This window comes from Poecilia reticulata, linkage group LG8 (genome assembly GCF_000633615.1).
Source record: "Poecilia reticulata strain Guanapo linkage group LG8, Guppy_female_1.0+MT, whole genome shotgun sequence".
Taxonomy (NCBI): domain Eukaryota; kingdom Metazoa; phylum Chordata; class Actinopteri; order Cyprinodontiformes; family Poeciliidae; genus Poecilia; species Poecilia reticulata.
This window is the reverse complement of record NC_024338.1, coordinates 6,860,188-6,880,124: the sequence shown is the minus strand read 5'-3', so window position 1 is coordinate 6,880,124 and position 19,937 is coordinate 6,860,188. Positions and strand designations below refer to the sequence as shown.

Sequence of the window (19,937 nt, the reverse complement as noted above, 5' to 3'; positions counted from 1 at the left end):
TGGATGGATGGATGGATGGATGGATGGATGGGAGCCCATCCAATCATCCATGAATGGATGGATGAATTTCAACGGTTGAAATGTATGCATGCTTTCTTCCTCTTGGTGTTGGTCTATCTCATAACGTACAAATGAAATACATTGAAGTCTGTGGCTGTACCTTATCAAAATGTTAAAACCTTCAAGAGGTACGAATACTTTTAACAAGGATGTGAGGGCATCAATATCAAAAATTTAATCTGTTGTCCTCTCTTGAGAGGGATTCGTTTTCCCCGATCAAAGAATGTGCTGAAGGCTTTTCCATAGCACACTTTCACATTATTGTGTTTAAATTTGTGTCCAGGCCAAAGCAAGGGGAGTGTGTGAGAGACAAATTCTGAGAGAAACAGACAGATTGCGGTAGCTTTGATGTGCACTCACGGCTCCATCCTCAGAAAGGATACAAGGAAGAGGGGAAAGCTGAATCCCGGCACAAACCACAACAGTGAAAGAGTGTGTGGGAATGTGTCGGAGCGTGCCGTCGCAGGAAAGAGGCTCACATACATTCATGCTTGTGTGCGGACTATCAGGATGTCAGTCAAGAGGAGTGATGAAGCAGAAAGAATTTTTTCACCCCCCACACTCTTCTCTCTCAAATAACCCTGGAGTGAAGGAGACAACTGAAACGCCTTTAAAGGGAGACAAACCAGCTCACACCACATCTGAACCTCGCTGTATTCTCCTGTTCTCCAACACCAATGTGCTCCCCACATGTCTGACTTCCTGCTTACGGTTGTTGGGGGAGTTTGGCTGTGTGCGTGTCCTGGATATTAGGAGAGGGCTGTCTCCGGGTGAGTGCTGACAGCCCGTCACTTAGCGCTGTAATGATGACTCGCTCCATCAAAAGCTTTGCACAGCTGCGTTAGGAAAATAGGCATAAATCAGTGATTCGCAACCCGTGTTTCTTGATTCACCCTCACACCCTGCTGCATCACCACCTGTCATGTTGGAAACGTCTTTATTTAGGTAGACGTCATTCATCATTGATTACTCAGTCTGTTGGTGTTTGACACCCAATTTATGATCTTTGTTGCATCTCTAAGTTTTAGTCTGCAACATTAGCTAAATGTTGGCTTGTTTTAACCCTGACCACATCCATCTGTCCGTCCATCCATCCATCCATCCATCCATCCATCCATCCATCCATCCATCCATCCATCCATCCATCCATCCATCCATCCATCCGTCCGTTTATCCTGCCATTCATCCAATCTGTACCAATCTGTTTGTCCAGCCATCCTTCATTCTGTACATCCATTCACCATCCATCTGTTCATCCAACCATTTGTCCATTTGAGAGACGGATCTCTCTGTCCATCCCATTTGTCCTGTAATTCATCCATCTGTCTATCTGATCAACCACCAAACCATCCACCTATCCATCCATCCACTAACAATTTCAATCATCCATTAATATGTTCGTCCATCTGTCCATCAAGCCCCGGATGGACGAACTGCGTCACCTCTGGCTTGAATGGGTGCAAAAACTCACAGCTCTCTTAGTGCAAACAGATCATGCAGATATGGAGCAACATCAATGTTTTTCCAATCTAAATTCCAAGATTACTTCATGTTTCAGCACAACGCCAGACCCCAGTCACAGCCAACATCTGAATACACCATCACTCACTGCAGCGCGGCCAACCGACAGCACGCACTCAGCAGTCGGGGCCCTCGAATGAAAAACTATAGCCTGCATCGTTCACGTGGCCCACCTAATAATTAACGGATGCCATGACTCAACTCGGTCATGGCGCTGCAATTATCCAAGGAGGTTGTCATATTTATTTAACCAGGAAGCTAAGACGGCTGAAGTCCAGCCAGGTCGTGTGTTAGACGGTGTCAGATTAAAGCCAAGACACAGTGAGCCGATTCTCCTCCCGCATCAGGAGCAGGGTGGTCTTCGCTCCGCCTGTGCAAAACGTGTGTTTGGCTTGTTTGTGAGGGTGTCACAACAGCATGACCTGGGGAAAATTTCTTAACATCCACACTAATTCTGCTGAGATGTCCTGCAGGTCCAACATAAGTGGGAACAGAGCCAACAAGGACGCCATTGACGCCGACCCCTACCTCTGTGGCGTCTCTTCACCCTCCCACGTCGCTACGTCCCGGCAGTGGTGCTTCAGGTGCAGGGGCTCTGCTGTTTCCAATTAGCCGGGTATAAATTAGCATCGCTCTGCCTTGTCCTCTATCCAAACATTGCCGTCTCTTCATCCCTGTCGACCCCCGCACACTTCGCTCTGCCTCTGACCTCCCGCCTGTTTTCGCTCGTGACATAAATTTCCTCCTCCTTTATGGCTCTTGTCTTCAACCTCTTGCACCCCACTAACTCACGCTGTGTCGCCGTTGATGTGCAGTGCCTTCGGTGTAAAGAGCCTCCATTTTCCAGTCAATGAGAGCATAAATCCTGCTTCATATATCAAAACGTGAAGGGAAAATAACTTCTGGTTTTTACAGTACGGTCTGGTTAGCCATGATATTTCATAGCAGACAAGGACACAACCCGGCACGTGCGCTCTGATAAGGTTACATGAAGTTTCAATTACGCCAGAGGTGAGAAGACATGGCCGTATTCCTCGACTTACGGCCCATTTTTTGCTAGCCTTCTTCTCCTCCACAGGTCAGTCTGTTAAAGCCAGTGTTATTTTTTCCAGGGCGGAGAGATCAGTTGCGAGCAGGACCTGAGGTCAACGTGGCACAGAGGGTTCACATCTGTTCAAATAAATTCTCCGCTGTGCCATCAGCAGTAAAAACACACACACGTACTGTTCACAAGGAATCCACGCGCTGACGGAATGTGAGGCGGTGTGTTTACTCTGACTTTGAACATCCAGGGGCAATATCCCAAATGTTTCCTAAAATTCCTTCACAAGGACATTTAAATAATTAAAAATTATGCTTTAGAGCAAGGTTGCATAAACAGAAGATGTAAACAGATTTTGTGATGTAAATTATTCTCTGTCACATATTTTATGGCATTGAATCCATACAACAAAACACAAACAACTTTGTTAAAAGGAAAACACTACAAATGAGAAAAAGTGAAACAACATAGTTGTTCAAAATGTTTGACCCAAGTTATATAGTTTAAAAACAATTATCCCTTATTGCTATGTTTTCTGTCTTTTAACAAATAAAAATAATTTTAGTAATTCTTGCTAATCTAAAACGAGAATTTTGGTCTAACGTAACTTCAGACAGTGAGAAAAAAAGTGCATTTATTCAGAGTATCTGAATTCAGCTGAAAGTGTGAACACTTGCGACTTACTAACTTACAAGTAACTTTTCATCAAGATAAGGGAGTTTGTTTTCAGTCAATAATTCCTTAATGTTGCTGAAAAACTACAGGGCAGATTATTTAACTTTTGAAACGTGAACAATGTCTTGTCATATGTGAAGTAATCTGCCAGTGGAACTAGTACTTTTTACCAGAAGCTACACCAAAATTACTTAGTAAGATTTTTGTGTTTTTGCAGTGCAGTCCTGCTCCAGGTACCACCAGACAAGACTAAACGACTCCAGTTTCTTTGTTAATTGATAGATCAAACGTTTTACAATTAACATAATTTGCGCTATAATGTATAAAACGGTTTAATGCGCCACATCAATGTGGGGTTTTTTTTGTGACACCGCAACATAATAAAATGTGGTGGTCTTCATTTGCAATTGTGCACTCAGACTTAAACACAGACTCTTTCACAGAAAGGGTTACAACACCAAGCAGAAAAAAATAAATCTAAAAGCAAGCAACATAAAAATATCACATCATTAACTTTTCTCTGATTTTGGGCACCTGTCATGTGTAGGTTTTATTCTCCTCTCTCTCTTTTTTTTGTCTTTTTTTTTACAACCTCACACTCCCATCACAGAAAACACTGGAAGGAGGGAAATACGCTGCATGTCCTCTACGGGATGCGCAGCGTTCACAGGGATCAAATGCTTCTAAGGTGTAGGGCGTATGTGTGTGTGTGTGTGTGTGTGTGTGTGTACTCCAACCTCCCTGCCGTTACCAAGTCTTTTTTACGGAGCGAAGGACCTCCGTGTGCCCTCTGAGAATTTTTTTTTTATTTTTATGAGCTCCAGCTTATCCCATGAATTGCAGAGCAAACAGGAGTTGGCCGGGTTTTTACGGGACTCCTGGGGGAAACAACAAGAGTGAGGAAAACAAGAGAGCAAAAATAAATCGTAGCTGTCAGCTGGCGGTGGGAGGGGGGCTCTGGTCTCTGGTGGAGGTGGGTGGGGGTTGGGAGGTTTAAATGTTGTCTGAAGGATTAGAAAGAAAAATAACATATTGGAACGAGGTGACGACTGCGAGTTGAGTAGTAACTAGTTACTTTTATTCAGTTACTTTTACTTTTAGGAGTATCTTTAACTTTTACTTGAGTAATATGATATATTATGAAGCATCGCTACTCTTACACAGGTAAAACTTCTGGATGGATACCGTGAGTTACTTCACCAAATGAAGAACAATGTCTCCTTCCTAAAATAAAGGCCTGAGTCATTTTTACCAAAATGATTTAGGCAAAAAAGAAATAAATAAAAAAAGACACCACCTCTTTCTTTTCAAAAGATGATTTAGGCAAAAACAAAAGAAATCACTTTTTGCAAAACAACAACAAAAAAAGTTTATTATTTTAGAAAGGTGACAGCAAGTTCACGACACATCCCAGATATACCTGGAGTTTTTGTCACAGTTTCACGTTTTATATCAAAAGAAATTGATCTGAAAAAAAAAAGTCTTGATTTTGCTATTTTGCAATTGTTAATCATTTTCATTTTGGTCTTTAAGATACCAAAATTTCCACATAACTTTATATTTTGGTCCGTCTGATGATGTAGTTTTTAACTATCAAATGCTTTGATCAGTGCTTGAGTCGCCGTTTTGCCAAATTCTTATTTTACTCCAACTAGTTTCTTTGACGGCTACTTTTTACTTTTACTCAAGTAAAAATACGTTGAAGTAGAGCTACTCTTACTTTGAGTATGATTTTTGGCTGCTCCACCCACCTCTGATGAAGACAAAGCGGTGAGCGTGAACTCTCGTCCAGCGATACCGGCTCCCTCCTCCAAGATAAACATGGCTGCTTTCTTCCTCCTGACCTCACCTCATCCCTCCTTTTTTCACCCACTCTCGTCTTCTCTGCTCCTCTTTGTTACTTCCTTTCCTTCTCACCGTCCAGATGTTTGGCCCCGCAGGAACAGCAGCAGCAGCAGCAGCAAGGCGCTCTGCTCCTGAGAACGAGGAGAACCACGAAGCTGAACGATGGGAATCTCCAGCCTGGATCGGAATGCTTCTCTTCCCCCCCACCATCCATCTCCATCAGGGGAGATGCATTTGTTTGACTTGAGATGTGATTGTGTTTTCCCTTCCTCACACCTGCAGCTTCCTCTGACCCGTGTTCTCCCGCCCACCCGGTCCTTCGGATTTTCTCTGATCAATCGCTTTAACTTGGAAAAACAGCCGTCCAGCAGCTACTCCTTCCTTTTGTTTGATATTTCCCCCTCCCAGCAGATGCTGGTTCTCAAACTGTTTTAATCCTGAGCGGTCGTACGATGAATAAGGAAGTCCGCAGTGTAAAAATTCAACCACTAAAATTTGATCTCTTTTAATCAGATAAAACACTGATCGTTTTTCAGTGTTTCTACCCTGAAAAACGATGACAAACAGGTGATCCAACTGTTTTTAAAAATTGAGTTGTTACAAGTAATCAAATAAATTTTGTCCAAGTAAATATATCAAGTTTATGAAGTTGTCATGTTAAGCAAGCATAAATAAATTAAATTTGACAAACTTAATTTAATTACAGTTTTTTAAGTTTGGTCCCCATTTTTTTTCAGTGTAAGCTGAAACATTTTTTAAAATGTAGTTACCCAACTCAGCTGTTATTAATATTCATTTAATATGATAAATTAGTCAAGTTCTAATTGTTGTGCTTTATATTGGTTAAAGTGCAAAACACATACATAATCTACAGAATATAAACTGGATTTTGCATTGATTCTTACATTTTCAGACAACAATCATCTTACTGTGGAAGTCAGCAGAAAAAGACGAAAAAGATTTGAGTCTTGTTTAATTCTCAATGTCTTCCAACATAAAACCAAAAATGGAATGCACCACAACCGTTGGTCACTTCACACCTCACCTTCTCTCCTTCAAAATAAAAGCATACATTCTGGTGTGAAATATATACATTGTATCCGCCACATTACTAAATTTTTAAATTTACTCTCAAAAGTTGGAACACAAGCTGTTCTTTAGTCACAAACTAAGGAGTTGTTCATTTGCAAAAAAATAAGCTTCACTTAGCATTAGCGCTGTCCCTAAGCTAGCTCAAGCTGGGGATACCAACTTCAATTGTCGGTCAAACAGTTAAGAAATGTTCCCATCAATAAACCTTATGCTACTTCAGAATTTTCACTGAGTTGATAGATTCACATAAACACGTCCGCCTTCGTTCCCTGCTCCACGCCACAAAGGATGAATGAGTCAACGACGAACTGAACCAACATTTCTGTTTCATTCCAACCCAAAATTTGTATTTGTTGGCAAAAAATAGTCGGGCATGTGGTTAGAATTTAACGTCTATGTTGAATTATTTAATTCGTTATAAACTTTTTAACTCTATGAACAGTGGAACGTAAACTTTTCCCTTGTTAGCTAGTTTGACGTTAACATTAGTGCGGTGGCTAAGCTACTTAAAACTGGACACAAATTAAAGTTCTTACTTCAGCACAGAAACTTTCTCAACCACAAGTGTGATGACAGTTTTTTTTTTGAACCCATATAAACTTATTAGCCTTACTGCTCTCTGCCAGGTACCGCAAATGACGAATGAGAATAGCTAATTGCTAACTAAGCTAACTATCTTTTGTGTTCAGAATAAAGTGTCTACATCTAAAATGTAGCCGTTGTTGAACATTACATTTACAAACTACAATGCTCTATTTAAACGTGAGTAATTTTAATAGCCCATAATTAATACCCTCTGACATTCCTTTTCACAGCGCAGCGTTTGTTGTCAGTCTGATGGACTGCTGTAAAAGGAGACCCATGCGGGAGTAGCATCTTTGTCAGACATAGCTCATGTTGGATCAGCGTAAAAATAATAAACTTAATCTGTTGTGAGGGGAGCCAAGCGAGCGTTGTGACTTTCAACAAACTGTGGTTCAGTGCAGATCAAACATTCCTCTTGTTTTTGAATTTATCACGGTGCAAACCCACCCTCATTAGTCAAAGCCTTCTCAGCGAGTTGTAGCTGCTAATTCTTCCAAACTTATCGCCCCCCTCGGTCCCTCCCGCCGCTCCTTCTCGTCTCAATGCTACGGCTGCCCTCGTTGCTGAAATCCTCTCAAGCTGTTCCAGACGTCTGACAGCAGCCACATTTATTTATTGACTTCATTTCACTCTCAGGGCAGCTTTTACTGCTCCCCCGAGTGATACACAGTTAATGTGGAGCTGTTCATTGCTCGTGAGTGTTTTTTCGCTCCTCCTTTTTAAACTGTTCCTAAGTGTTTAAACACTCGGGTAATGACGCGCTGTTGTGGAAATGAAAGAGCGTGTGGGATAAAAAAAAAAAAAGGGAGAAAACATCCATGTGGGTTTCCACCACCAAGGAGAGCGCGGGCCACCAAGGAGGGGACGGGAGCGAAGACGGACCTGTTTGTCGAAATAACGGAGCACGTTTGGTCTGCGTGAAGAAAAACAAAAACTCACCTCCTCTTTGTTCTTCTTTATGTGACTACCAAGAGGTCAGAAAGTGCAGCTCTTTTTTTCCTCAGTATTGTTTCAGTCAGTATTAAAGTGACAGGTTAATTTCATACTTCCGTTAAATAAGAAACACAATTAATATACCTGAATAAGTTTCTTCACTGAAAGAGTCATTAAAAAACATGCTGCGCCTTTGTCGTCCTGTCACTTCCTGTCACTTTTCATGGTTTGCGCCAGCAGCGACATCCGGTTGTCGATCACGTGACTCGTGAGAGGCGAAAAAAGTGGTTTTTATTGCAGTTTGGCGGGAAAAAAAACGATTTTTATTTGGCGCTAACATCCTACAGTACCAAAAGACATTCTATAATTCTTTTTTTCAAAATTGGTGCATTTCCAATAAGCAAATTTATTTTCAAAATGTCAAATTGAGCAATTCTACAGTCAATGGAAACGCAGATAATGTGTTTGTGAAAACAGAACTTTTCCCAAAACACTTAGGACCAATCTGGGGTACTGCTACTACATCTACTATGGCTACAACAGATAATAATAATAATAATAATAATAATAATAATAATAATAATAATAATAATAATAATAAATATGTGTTGGAACTCTACGATTCTAACCAAAGGAGCTGGTCCTAACTCACTCTAATTTGCTTTTTATCTTCTGCGGCAGAGCCAAGACAGTTTCCACTGTGTATTAATATTTATTAAAATGTTTCTGGTGTTTGAATTATTAAAATATGAAGGTGTCAATGTTCTCAGAGGGGATCCACTGTAATATTTTCATACCAACTCACTCTCTTTTGCTGTTCAATTACTTTAAGGAACTGTTACATCTTTAAAATATGACAACATTTTACATATGAGACTCTGGTGGAAATGTCCATTGAGCAAATTTTACAGATTATTTCAGAAATATAAAGATTAAAGAGCTCCACTTGTAAATTAAATCATCATTAATGATTGCTTTGATTTATATTGGTGGCCGCATCATGATTTGGGGAATTGCTTTCCTCCCCATCAAGATGAGGAAGGTTAGTGTTGATGGGAAGATGGATGGACATCAATCCAAGTGTGGCAAAACTTGACAGCTTGAAAAAGAACATTAAACTTTAAAAAGTCTGATATCAGCTTTGCATATATATGTGCAAAGCTGATATCATAGTTTTCCGTCCATTTTACAATTACACACAACTTTTCATGAGTCCGACACAACACCTAACCTGAATGCACCATCTACAGTATGAAACAAAGTGGTGGCAGCATTATGGTGTGTGCATATTTTTGTCTTGAACACATAATTGCAGCAAAAGATGGCTCCACAAAGAATTAACTTATAGTGGCAAATTAATCTGTTCTGGCTTTGATATTTGCTCAGCAGTGAATCCAGTTGCATTTTTCTCCAGGGATGCACCGATCCACTTTTTTCACTTCCAGTATCAATATTTGATGTTTAGCTTTAGCATCAGACCAATATTTTCAACATCTTGGTCAAATATGTAAAAAAAAAAAAAAAAACACAACTTTACTTCATTCAGTCAGTGGAATTAGCTGTATGACAGCCAATAAAAACTTAATAATAAAGAAACAAACTGACAAAAACAACAGCTTGACAACTTTGGTCAAAAAATGTAGAAATAAACTGCAACAAACTTTCTCTCAAATGCTTCACGAAGTTCAACTATGAGTTATAAATATAATGCAAAATGATAAAATAAAAATGAAGTAGCATGAAGTCTCAGAGCACAAAGCAGAACCAGACTGAATAGATCTGCTCTGACGGATCAGGAAAAGTGTCACTGATAACGGATCTAGATTTATTTTTTTTTAAATATAGCGACATAGAGATATTATCGGATCGGTGCATCGTCACTTTTCCTCCAAGCAAATTCCCAGACCGACTCAGAAACATGAGTAAAAACGAACTCATTTGATCCGACATGTAGTCGGATCCAAACGCGGCGTCTTTATAGGCTAAACTGGGATCCAATTGACTTCAAGAGAGCGGCGCATTATCTCCATCATTTCATTAAAAGAGCCATAATTATTGGTGGCTTTGGCTCAGTCTCCCCACCACCAGTTATTATTGCATCGCAGTCCTCAGCCTTTAGAGGCTTATCATGTTTTTGTGTTTTTTCCTCCGCAGTCAGATGAATGAATTCAGGCCCCTCTCCCTGCATGCATGCATGCTGCTCCGACTGCGCCTCACAGAGCGCCTTCAAGCTCGGCAGCTTTTTCAAATTTGGGRCTTGCAACACTCAGCCAAAAGCCGCAAATTACCCCCCTCTAGCAGCAGCGAATTAGGAACAATTTTGTGTTAGCTCTATAAAAAAAAGGGGAAAAAAAAGAAAAAAAAGCAAGGGAGAGAAGCAAAGAAAAAGGAGAGAGGGAGGGGGAGAAAATATAGCTTACAACACCAGGGACCACCAACAGAGGCGGCATGGGATGATGAGCGGGGCTCGACGGTCGACGGTTTGGGTGGCAGGGCGGTGCTAAAAAGTAGAAAAGAAAAAAAAAACTTCTTCGGAGCAATCAATCCTATCATATCACATCTACACGAAGCGGCATAACATCCATTAGCAGACACAAAAGCCTGAATTAGYGGATTTGTGTTGCTGTCGCAGGATGTTGAGCGAACGCAGGACCTGCAGCCAGGATGCTGACAGATCTCCAGCACCTTGCGCCATTAAGTCACTCCAAACTTGGAAGATGAGGTGACAATCCTGGAATTTTCATACTTTTTCTTTTTTTTACATTCCTTTCACGATGCGGTTGGTCTTTAACTCAGAGCATTAGTATAATAATGACATTTTTGAAGAAGAAAAAGAAAGGGGAGAGAGAAGGGGTCATTTTCTAGTTTCTTGCAAAGYGTGAGGTTTGGCACGCACGCTTAATCTGCTTCCCTTGAGCCAATCCATGTTTTTCCCATTCTGGCACCCCTCGTCTCTACTCCCTTTTAAAATCAGTTTCCAAGTAGTAATATGCCACTGCAGACGTTGCTGTGGTGGTGGTGGTGGTGGAAGGAGCGAGGGAGGGAAGAAGAAGAAGTAAGGGGAGAAAGTGCAGACAGAGGCAGGAGAGGTGCAGGGAAAGGCAGACCACTTTGTCTTCCTCGGAGATCAGACGAGGCGTTCGGGCCAGAGCCGGGCTGAGGTTACAGACTCTCATCAGGCTCCTGCGCCAATCGCCAAGGCCTTCGGGTTTGTGCAACTGTAACCAGAGCCCGCTCTCAACTTAAATCTGAYGACTTCTGACACAGTTTGGCCCAGGAGTTAATTGTGTTGCCTGCTCCAGCTTTTTTCATTAAGCACCATCGAATTTGAAGCCTTTGTTTGTGCGGCTAATGGCTCTCATTTAGAGCAATAAGCGGTTCGGGGGCTGCTCCGGGTGATGTCACACACTTGATCCATTTTTTTTTTGTATAATGGTGGTTGGAGAACTTCTACCTGCAGTGCATACCGCACACTGACATATATGCAAGTCTGCGCTTCCACTCAAAAACTCATTGAGGAGGGATATTTGGAGGAGAGCCATCCTTCAAATACACAGCTGGCAAGTCRGAAAGCTGAAAAACTGATTTTTTTTGAGAGAGGGTTTAACAATTTTTCGTTGTATTTGGTGCTAATTTGGCTGCAGAACCCGTYAACCAGTGTCTCTAATATAGACAYGTAATCCTGTAGCTGCCATATTCCAGATGCACTCATGTTTTTCTCATTCATTTTCATTGGCTTTATTAATTTTCTATTAGTAAAACCACCATGCTCACTGTTTTGGCCCTGCACTATCAGCATTTTTAGCRATTTCAGCATTGCTTTAGGCTTATAAATGTAAAAAAAAAAAAAAAACATACAGTTCCCCCATCAAAACAGACTTTTAAACCTGCTATGAGGGATCAGGCTGCTTCACTTCTGGGCATAATCCACTGTACTTTAAATATCTCACTTTGGGGAAACAGCCCAATTTTCAAATCAGAAGTTTCCATTTTCACAGTTCCTACAGTTAAATGGCAATGCAGAAACATTTCCTCAATGCTGTTTAAAAAACAAGAATTAGGTGCCCAGGTTTGAAATTATGGCGGATTTGCTCTAATCCACGGAGGGTCCAAATTATACATACAAACTGGAATATATACACACACGCCCCCACTAATATTTGGCTTAATGTCTCGTAGCAGGTGGCAGCTGCTTAGCCATCAACATAAGTCTGGCGTAACTATGGACGGATATTTAGCCGTTCTTCATGGGAGAATTGAATTGACTTTGATTTAAACTTTATTTTAAATGTAGTTTTGGTGTGATTTACATTTTTAGCCATCTAGCTGGTAAACCACCATTTTGGAGGGGGTTGTCCTTCTTCCTTGAGTCATCCACTTTGCGTTGTACCATTGCCACTCACAGAAAACCTGCCTCYGTTGTGCTTATGGCGTTTCAAAAAACAATTAAAATATTGGTTTCTGCATTGTTTTCGGTCAGTCATTGATGATGTAAAACTGTGGACAGAGACTCTGGAGCTCCAGCATCTGAGGGGGATAGTTTGGTTCAGAAASATTCAACTTGGACACAATTAGGTGTTTTAACAAGACCAGAGTCCCAAACAAACTCAAAAAGTGTTTTCTGGATGGACTAAGGGYGTTTTCACACCTGATAATCTGGTATAATCGGTTTAATTTGGGGTACAGAATTATATTTGTTATATTGTCAACTGGTGCTGTTTGCTTTCAAACCAAATAAAGCCTTTGAAAAACCAGTTCACCTCCTCACCTGTGGTGGCGYTGCATCAAGAAGCACCGAAGGAAGCAACACAGAAACCTCTGTAGAAGACACAAGTTCAACTTCCATCTTCAAAAAAAAAGTAAACAAAAATGGAGTATGATTAGATTTCAGTGGATGTAGGATTTCCCTTTTGTTGTTGGGAAAAGAACACAATCCATTTCACGAGCTAACGCTACACTCTCACGTTTGTTTTGGTTGTATTTACCCAGAGTGCCTTACGCTATAGTTCGTGCTTCATGCTTTTGGAGCGGTCTTTGGTAAACATTTGCATTCGAACAGCACCAGAGTTCACTTCAACCAAACCGAGATCTGGGTTTTTAAGAGAACCAGAGTTTGCGTACACATTTATTTCTCAAAAGAACCAAGCTTTCTAGGGAGACAAACTATTGTTTGATTAAAACGGACTAAACAGGGCTGCTGTGAACGCACCCTAAAGCAGGCAACAATCAAATTTTGAAAGCACTGCTCTGCTGAAAAGCTGGTGTCTAGTCARAAACGTTTCAATGACRTACAGAACGGATGAATACGACCCGGCCGTACAGACTAAGGTGACATTTGAAAAGGTCAGATAGGTATCAGATTTAAGACAACATATCCAAGTGGTCTGGGTTGCATTTGTAAAAAATTTGATCTGTGATGTTCGGATTGTCATGAATAGATCTGACAGAGAAAAAAAAAAATCACAAAAATTGGACTAGGGTCACTTCAAGCTTTATGGTCACTTCAGGCTGCAGTGTGAACATATCCTTAGATGACTGCAAAACTGTATGGTTATGGTGCAACTCGGTAAAGGACAAACTACATTTTAGTGCAAGTAGACATATAAATGGTAATACAATGTGTCACCTCTATGAGGAGCTACAATCTGCTTTATGAGTGTATATGTATGTATTTGAGCCTGAACTTGGCCCTTGTGTGAACATGTGCATGTCATTCCGCCCTGGAAAAGGATTGTTTCATCCATAAAAACCATTCTGCTCATGATGGGTGTTCATAAACTTCAGACAGGCGATAGGTGGGCCTCATGTCACAGCAGCATGCAAGAGCCAAGACTCCCAACGTATGCAAGCCAGCTGTATGTTAGTTTTTGCAATTTCACTATAATTATGTTGATAATCTCATTAGTTCACTAAAATGAGTGCAAAGGCAGTTTTAATCYGGCTTTCTCACAGTTAGTTATGTCTCGGCGGTATTCTGATTTCAGTGTTTCTTTGATTTATTCAGCTACTCCACAAGACACACCACAGAARTCTCACAGTGTGATACCTCCAACATGTTTCATTTTACTTCAGATGTGCTTACGTAATTTAAAAAAATKTATAATTTAATAGAAGTTTTCATGCTGTTTGCTATGAAGTAGTTTTATAGAGGGTAGAATTTTCTTTTTTTTGGGTTAACATCATGTTATAATGTTATTCCCTCATCAAAAACATACAGGGAGTGTTGCTTTGATTCTTTCATGCATGTTTGAGAAATCATTTAATGTCATGGCAACCTTTCAGCTGTGCAAAACATGTGGGTGGACCTAGCTCCGCCTTCAATTACGAAGCTCCTCCTCAGAGCTGCAGCTTCTGGGCTTCCTAGCCTCAGCTTCACAGAGTCTCCTTCAGACTAGCCAGCATTAATTAGCAAACACCTGTTGGAACTGTGTGTCTGCTGAGCTCAATGTAGATACTACTTCTCAGTGCAACGCTGGTAAAAATATTGTTAAAGTGTTGATAAAGGAACCATATTGTCATGACTTCCTGAAGGCAGCATTTTTAAAAAACTGAAGTTAACATAGTTATTTGATTATGCTATGAAATGGTACCAGGTTCCTGGTAAACACATAATACTGCTCCTTTAAGGCTTCTCTTGTTCTGCGCCACAATCGAAATCAACCTCTAGACTTGTACCGCTATGGTTTCTTTCAGCAACATGGATTGGTGTCAAAGTGATGACATCACTAAAAACGTCTCTTCATAGATTAACTGTTTTAAAAGTTTAACGCTGGAAGTACCTTTAAATAATTTGGTATTTTGTTCCACGTTGGCATTTCTCATTTTGAGAATGGCCAAAAAAAATCCTCCTTTTCTCTATAGTGAAATCCTATTTTTTTGCTTCCAATGCTTGAGGAGTGATTTAAAATTGATCAGATGGTGCCAGTAGTTGCAATATGAAAGCCTGTGTGCTGTTTTTAAGATGACTGTACAAATCACTGAATATTTTAAAGTTGTTCAAAATCATTTCAAAAAGTGTTTAGTATATTCAAAAATAATAAATAAGTCTGAAGAATTGTTTTTGTACTTTTGAGACTTTAAAAAAAATATATATATATATATATATATTTACTCCAGTAATGATTTCTTCTCTTAATCTGTTTTATTGTTCCCTCTGCCCCCAGCTGTACTCCCGTCCCCACACCCCCCTACCCTTCTACTTTCTCCCACTCCCAGCCAGCGCGTGGCTGAGGTGTGAGATCATTCTCCTTCTGGGTGGCTTTCCTGCTATATGTCACTGTCATCTGTTGGCACAGAGTCTCGAGAGGGGGTCCCTTTTCCAAAAAAACACGCCGCGCTGTGCCTCGCCATCCTGAGCATAATAAAACGCTGGGCACGAGACCGAGGAGGGGCGTGCCGGCAGAGCAGCGGGTTTTACTGGGCTTGGCAGGGGAACGCATAGACCTGTGAGAAGAAAGAAGGAAGGAGGAGTGGGGCGGGGAGACTGCAGGAGAAGGGTGGAAGATTTATAATTGAATAACTCCCCAAAGCAGGGCAGCGTGGACCTGGTTCTGCCAGGAAAAGCAAACGCCAACAAGCGAGTGGGGCCCTTGGAAGTCAGCCATTAAAGCGAGAGGGGAGAAAACGTCAGCTTTGATATGTTTGCAGAGGAAGGTGTGAGATTTGCTAACGGGAGCTGAACAACATCGAGATCGACGGAAACCAGACTATCGTTATCGTTAGCACGGTGTATGGCTTCTACCATCATCAGGTAGCCAACGATGTTTAGTGATGATGTGGAGACTAACGGAGCAGCCAACATTCTTTAATAATGTTCTTAAATGTAGTTCTGCACAGCGGGCCAGGTAGCACTGTAACCGTTCAACAAGAAGAACGTCTTGGGTTCGAATCCCTGTCTGGGGCTTTARCTCCACCTTCCTCCCACAGTCCTAAAGCATGACTGTTAGTTCAACTGRTCTCGGAGATAGGCACCAGACACACACACCTACGCACGCACACCACGCACGCACGCACGCACACACACTCACTGAGGCCTGTGAGGATGACTGGGTATAAACAATGGATGGATGAATGCTCTGGTTCTGCTCTGCATCCCCACAACCAGAAACAAACATGGAGAAGCAGCATTCTATGCACCACAAATCTGGAACAAACTTCCAGAAAACTGCAAAACTGCCGAAACACTGAGCTTTATTAAACCAAGGCTACAACCCACCTGTTTAGAGCTGCCTTCCATTAGTAGTAACTGGAACAATGATCACTACATTTTATGTGAACTGATGATTTAGATGACGACCCTTGACACAATGTAGTGATTTTTGATTGTTTCACATTTGGTGACTGCAGGATGTTTTTAAAGTACTTTGAACTGCCTCGATGCTGAAATGTGCAAAACAAATAAACGTAACTTGACTCAGCAGTGTCTTTGGCTGGTTACCGGTATCATGGTAGTCCAAATTTTAAAAAAAGGTAAAGTTTTCAAAAAGCATCAGAATTTTCTGTCTTTTGTATGGAATCATGAAAGAAAKAAATAAGCCCTCCCAGCTACTCCAATAGTTCAAATCAGTTTAATTCAGTTCACTTCAAGAGTTCAATAATTCTGGTCACTAAACGTGTGCACAATTATAGTGTGGGAACAACAACATCACTGTTTTAAAACTACAGCTAATGAGCTACAAGCATCAGACAACAGGCTAGTTGCAGCAGATAGCCTGACCAGCTAATATTAGCTTGTCGTTTTATTTTGTTGAACCCCCCTCCAAAAAAAACAAAAAACAAACAAAAAAAMCCCCATAAATACAGTGAAACCAATGTTACTTTTACTAAGGGTCATCATGCCATCAACGTCTCGTTATTTAGTTTGAACTTGTTATGACACTATTTCCAATGTGATCCAGCACCTGTAGCTACACACAGCCAGACAGCTAGTGGAAGGAAGACTACGAGAAATGCTTAATTAATTTAATAAATATTTATAAATATTTTCATTTTAATTAAGGTAAAGCTGTTTTAAAGCTATACATCATATTTGCTGAGCAGCCGACTGCAGGGTCTATCGTAGCTATTAGTCAAACTTATTAGCCAGTCAGTATTAGCTTCGTATGCTAGTGTTACTCTATAAAGAGCAGTGCTGCAAAATGATAAATAGGCTATAACTCACGTAGTGAGTTTAATTTTTTTTCTAAGTATGTGCTTTAAAATTATGTTGAACAAATGACATATTTTGCATTTTTAAAGGAAAAAAATTGTGTTAATACAGTAAAAATGTACTGTAAGACGATTACATTTTTAAACAAAATTCTTCTCAGGAAGTTTTGAACAGTGTTTCTATGCATAGACTGACCCACGCAGTGTCTATTCTGGAGTATTATATTAATGAAAAGGCATCGACAGCCACAAGTAACAAACCGCACGAGACAAGGTGTCCTTTCGGTCCAGTTATGCAATTAGGCTACGTGGAAAGAAAAAAAAAAACCTCAACACACTGAACCTCTTATGAAAAAAAAAAATGAAAAAAAAGAATCACACCAAATTATTGCATTAGACGAATTAACTTCAGACGCGTTTCCAGCAACACGTGTTCTGACCTCTCAAGTGTTTGTCCCAGAATGAACCTTTCTCTCCGGGGCTCGCGCCTCGGTGAAGGCAGAAGGGCTGAAGGCAAGCGAGGCGGGGCGCTCCACCAAAACGTTTATCTTGCCTGTTTGGCTTGGCCGCGGTTCTCAGCGCTGGTACAGCCTTGCTGTCAGGCATGAATGGACTTCTGACTGAATCCACTCGCTTTCCTGCCAGCGCGCGCCGACCACCACAGGCAAGAAGCCACGAGCTGAAAACGCTGCGTGGGGGCTGGGGGCTTGGGGCTTGGGGAGGGGGGGAGGTGTCGCGAACACGACTGGAGATGCCGTCACACGTGTGCGTTCGTTCCCATGAATCATCTCTCGCGTGTACGTGACCGAGATCCGGGCGGAATATTGAGTGTGAAACTTCAGCGCTTTGTTGCCAATCTGAGCGGTTTTGCAGACAGCGTTAAATTTGACTCTTGAGGGCAAAGACCTCACAGGAGACCAAAGGGGGAAAAAATATGTCGCTGATTATTAAAACGGAGATTTCATTTGACTTCTACTAGGAAAAGACTCAATAAAGCCTTTAAACACTTAATGATGTACAGAAGGAAAAGAGAGGGGGGGGGGGGGGGGGGGAAAAAAGGAAGGGAGGGAAAACCGGTGGGGGGAATCGGGACCAACCACCCCCACCCCCCCCCAAACCCCCCGCACACACACACACACACACACACACACACACACACACACACACACACACACACACACACACACACACACACACACACACACACACACACAAGCTTAAAGAATTGCTTATTTTATCAGGTGCACTGACTAGCCCCCCTCCGCCCCCCATCCAGTAAAGAATGACCCCATCTCCTGTTCTGGGCTGCCAATCAGCTGCTCTACACAAAATGTTTCTTTTGTTTTCTTTTTCCTCTCCAGCAGAAAAGCCTCATAACTACGAGCTGGTACAAGATTCTCCTTTAATAACACTTTAATTTAACGGCAACACTATTTGCGCAACAATTAAAAGCTAATTATAAAGGTTTTTGCCCCTTTTTGCCTGCTGTAAGCTAGCTAATTAAGCTAAGCAGTCCGCTGGTTACAAGACAATAGGCACTGCTGCACACTGCTGGTCAGCAGTGCAAAGCGACACATGGGGGAGGGTGGGGATGCTACTGTACGTTCCAAATAGAGTTTTCATAAATTACTGCTAAAATATGGCAATAAATGAATGATCGTAGTTGTTTTCTATGGTGGTTATTTTTTGTTATTTTGATTCTGAGATATTGACTTAAGAACCTGCGTAGTTTGTAATCATTATAGTGCAGAATATGATCATTTTTCTTTATTTTTTTACCATTTTGTTTTTCCTTTTGGTTTTAAATAAATACGTTAGCTTCATAAGAGCGACTCCTTTAGTTTCCACACCATGAGCGTCTGTGGAAATATTTACACACAAAGAGAGACAAGTTTTGTCTCTCTTTCTAGCAGCGGAAAAGTCCAACAACAGCCAGCAGAATGATAGTGCGCAGCAACAAGTGGGGGCAGGGGGAGGACAATACCGCTGTACTGGATAAAACTCAGGTCAGCCTGCCATCGTTCTCTGACCTCTGCTCAAAAGAGCTCTAAAGTGGGCGATATGAGGGAAACTTCGAAGGGTTCTGAAACCGTAGTCAGTAAAGCATCGTGCCAGTTCGTTAGAATGGAAAGATTTTCTTTTCTTCTTTTTTTTTTTTTTTTTTTTGCTGCTCTTGGCGGATTTCTCCCACATCTGTGCCCTGATGTTCACGTCGATGCACTTCAAACATCCTGACGTTTGAGAGTCAAACTGACTTAATGTCGTTTCCACCCTGCATGAATCCCACACTGGAGAGAGAAGAGGAAAGGTCAAATCTGAAAGGCGAATCTGCCGGTTAAATACGGACTGCCTAACATGACGAACATAAATATTACAAAATCACTTACAGGAACAATACAAAAGCAAAACGATGCGATGCTTTGCAGTCTGTCACTAACTGAAAGCTGCTGAAGGTGCAGAGATTCAGTCAGATCCGTCCTGAAGATTCAACATGCCGATCCGCCTCACGGATGAAATGAAAGTGAATACAGCTCTGCTCTAAATCCTCATCTCACTGTAAGCTGTGGAATTAAGTGGAACTGAAAAGAATAATAAATCAATCAGACGCCCAAAACGAGCCGGGTGGAGAAATGAGCGGAAGACTGAGTCATGTGTCCTCTGATTAACTCAGTCTGGAAACTCAGCAGGTTTAACGGGTCAGGATTTGAGTTTTCTACTCATCCCCTTTGGATTGTTTCACAAATTAAAGAAAAAAAAAAGAAGTTTGTATCAGGATGGATAATAATATAATAATAGTAATAAAAGTTTTCCAATACAACCYGATGGTTTGGCATTTTGTTTATATATTTTGAATTTATTCTTGCTTCAAAACAAAAACTAACATTATTGTCGTTCACATCTATATGCATTTATGAAATACTCCTTTAAAAATGCCTCTTTTTAAATAGAATTTTGGCAAGAAAGGAGCAAAGAGCAGTGATTTTCCAGCAGGACTAAATGTGTCTGTGCGTGCGTGTGTGTGTGTGTGTGTGTGTGT

General features: G+C 41.1%; 1 long non-coding RNA gene across 1 annotated transcript; it reads right to left on the bottom strand.

Moving 5' to 3' along the window:
• Window positions 1-3,641: 3,641 nt before the first annotated feature.
• LOC103468384 (uncharacterized) lies at window positions 3,642-7,943 on the bottom strand. The gene is made up of 3 exons (XR_534212.2): window positions 7,760-7,943; window positions 5,050-5,274; window positions 3,642-4,302 (listed from the first exon to the last, which is right to left on the bottom strand). It is a non-coding gene; the product is annotated as an uncharacterized LOC103468384 (long non-coding RNA).
• Between the last annotated feature and the right edge of the window lie 11,994 nt (window positions 7,944-19,937).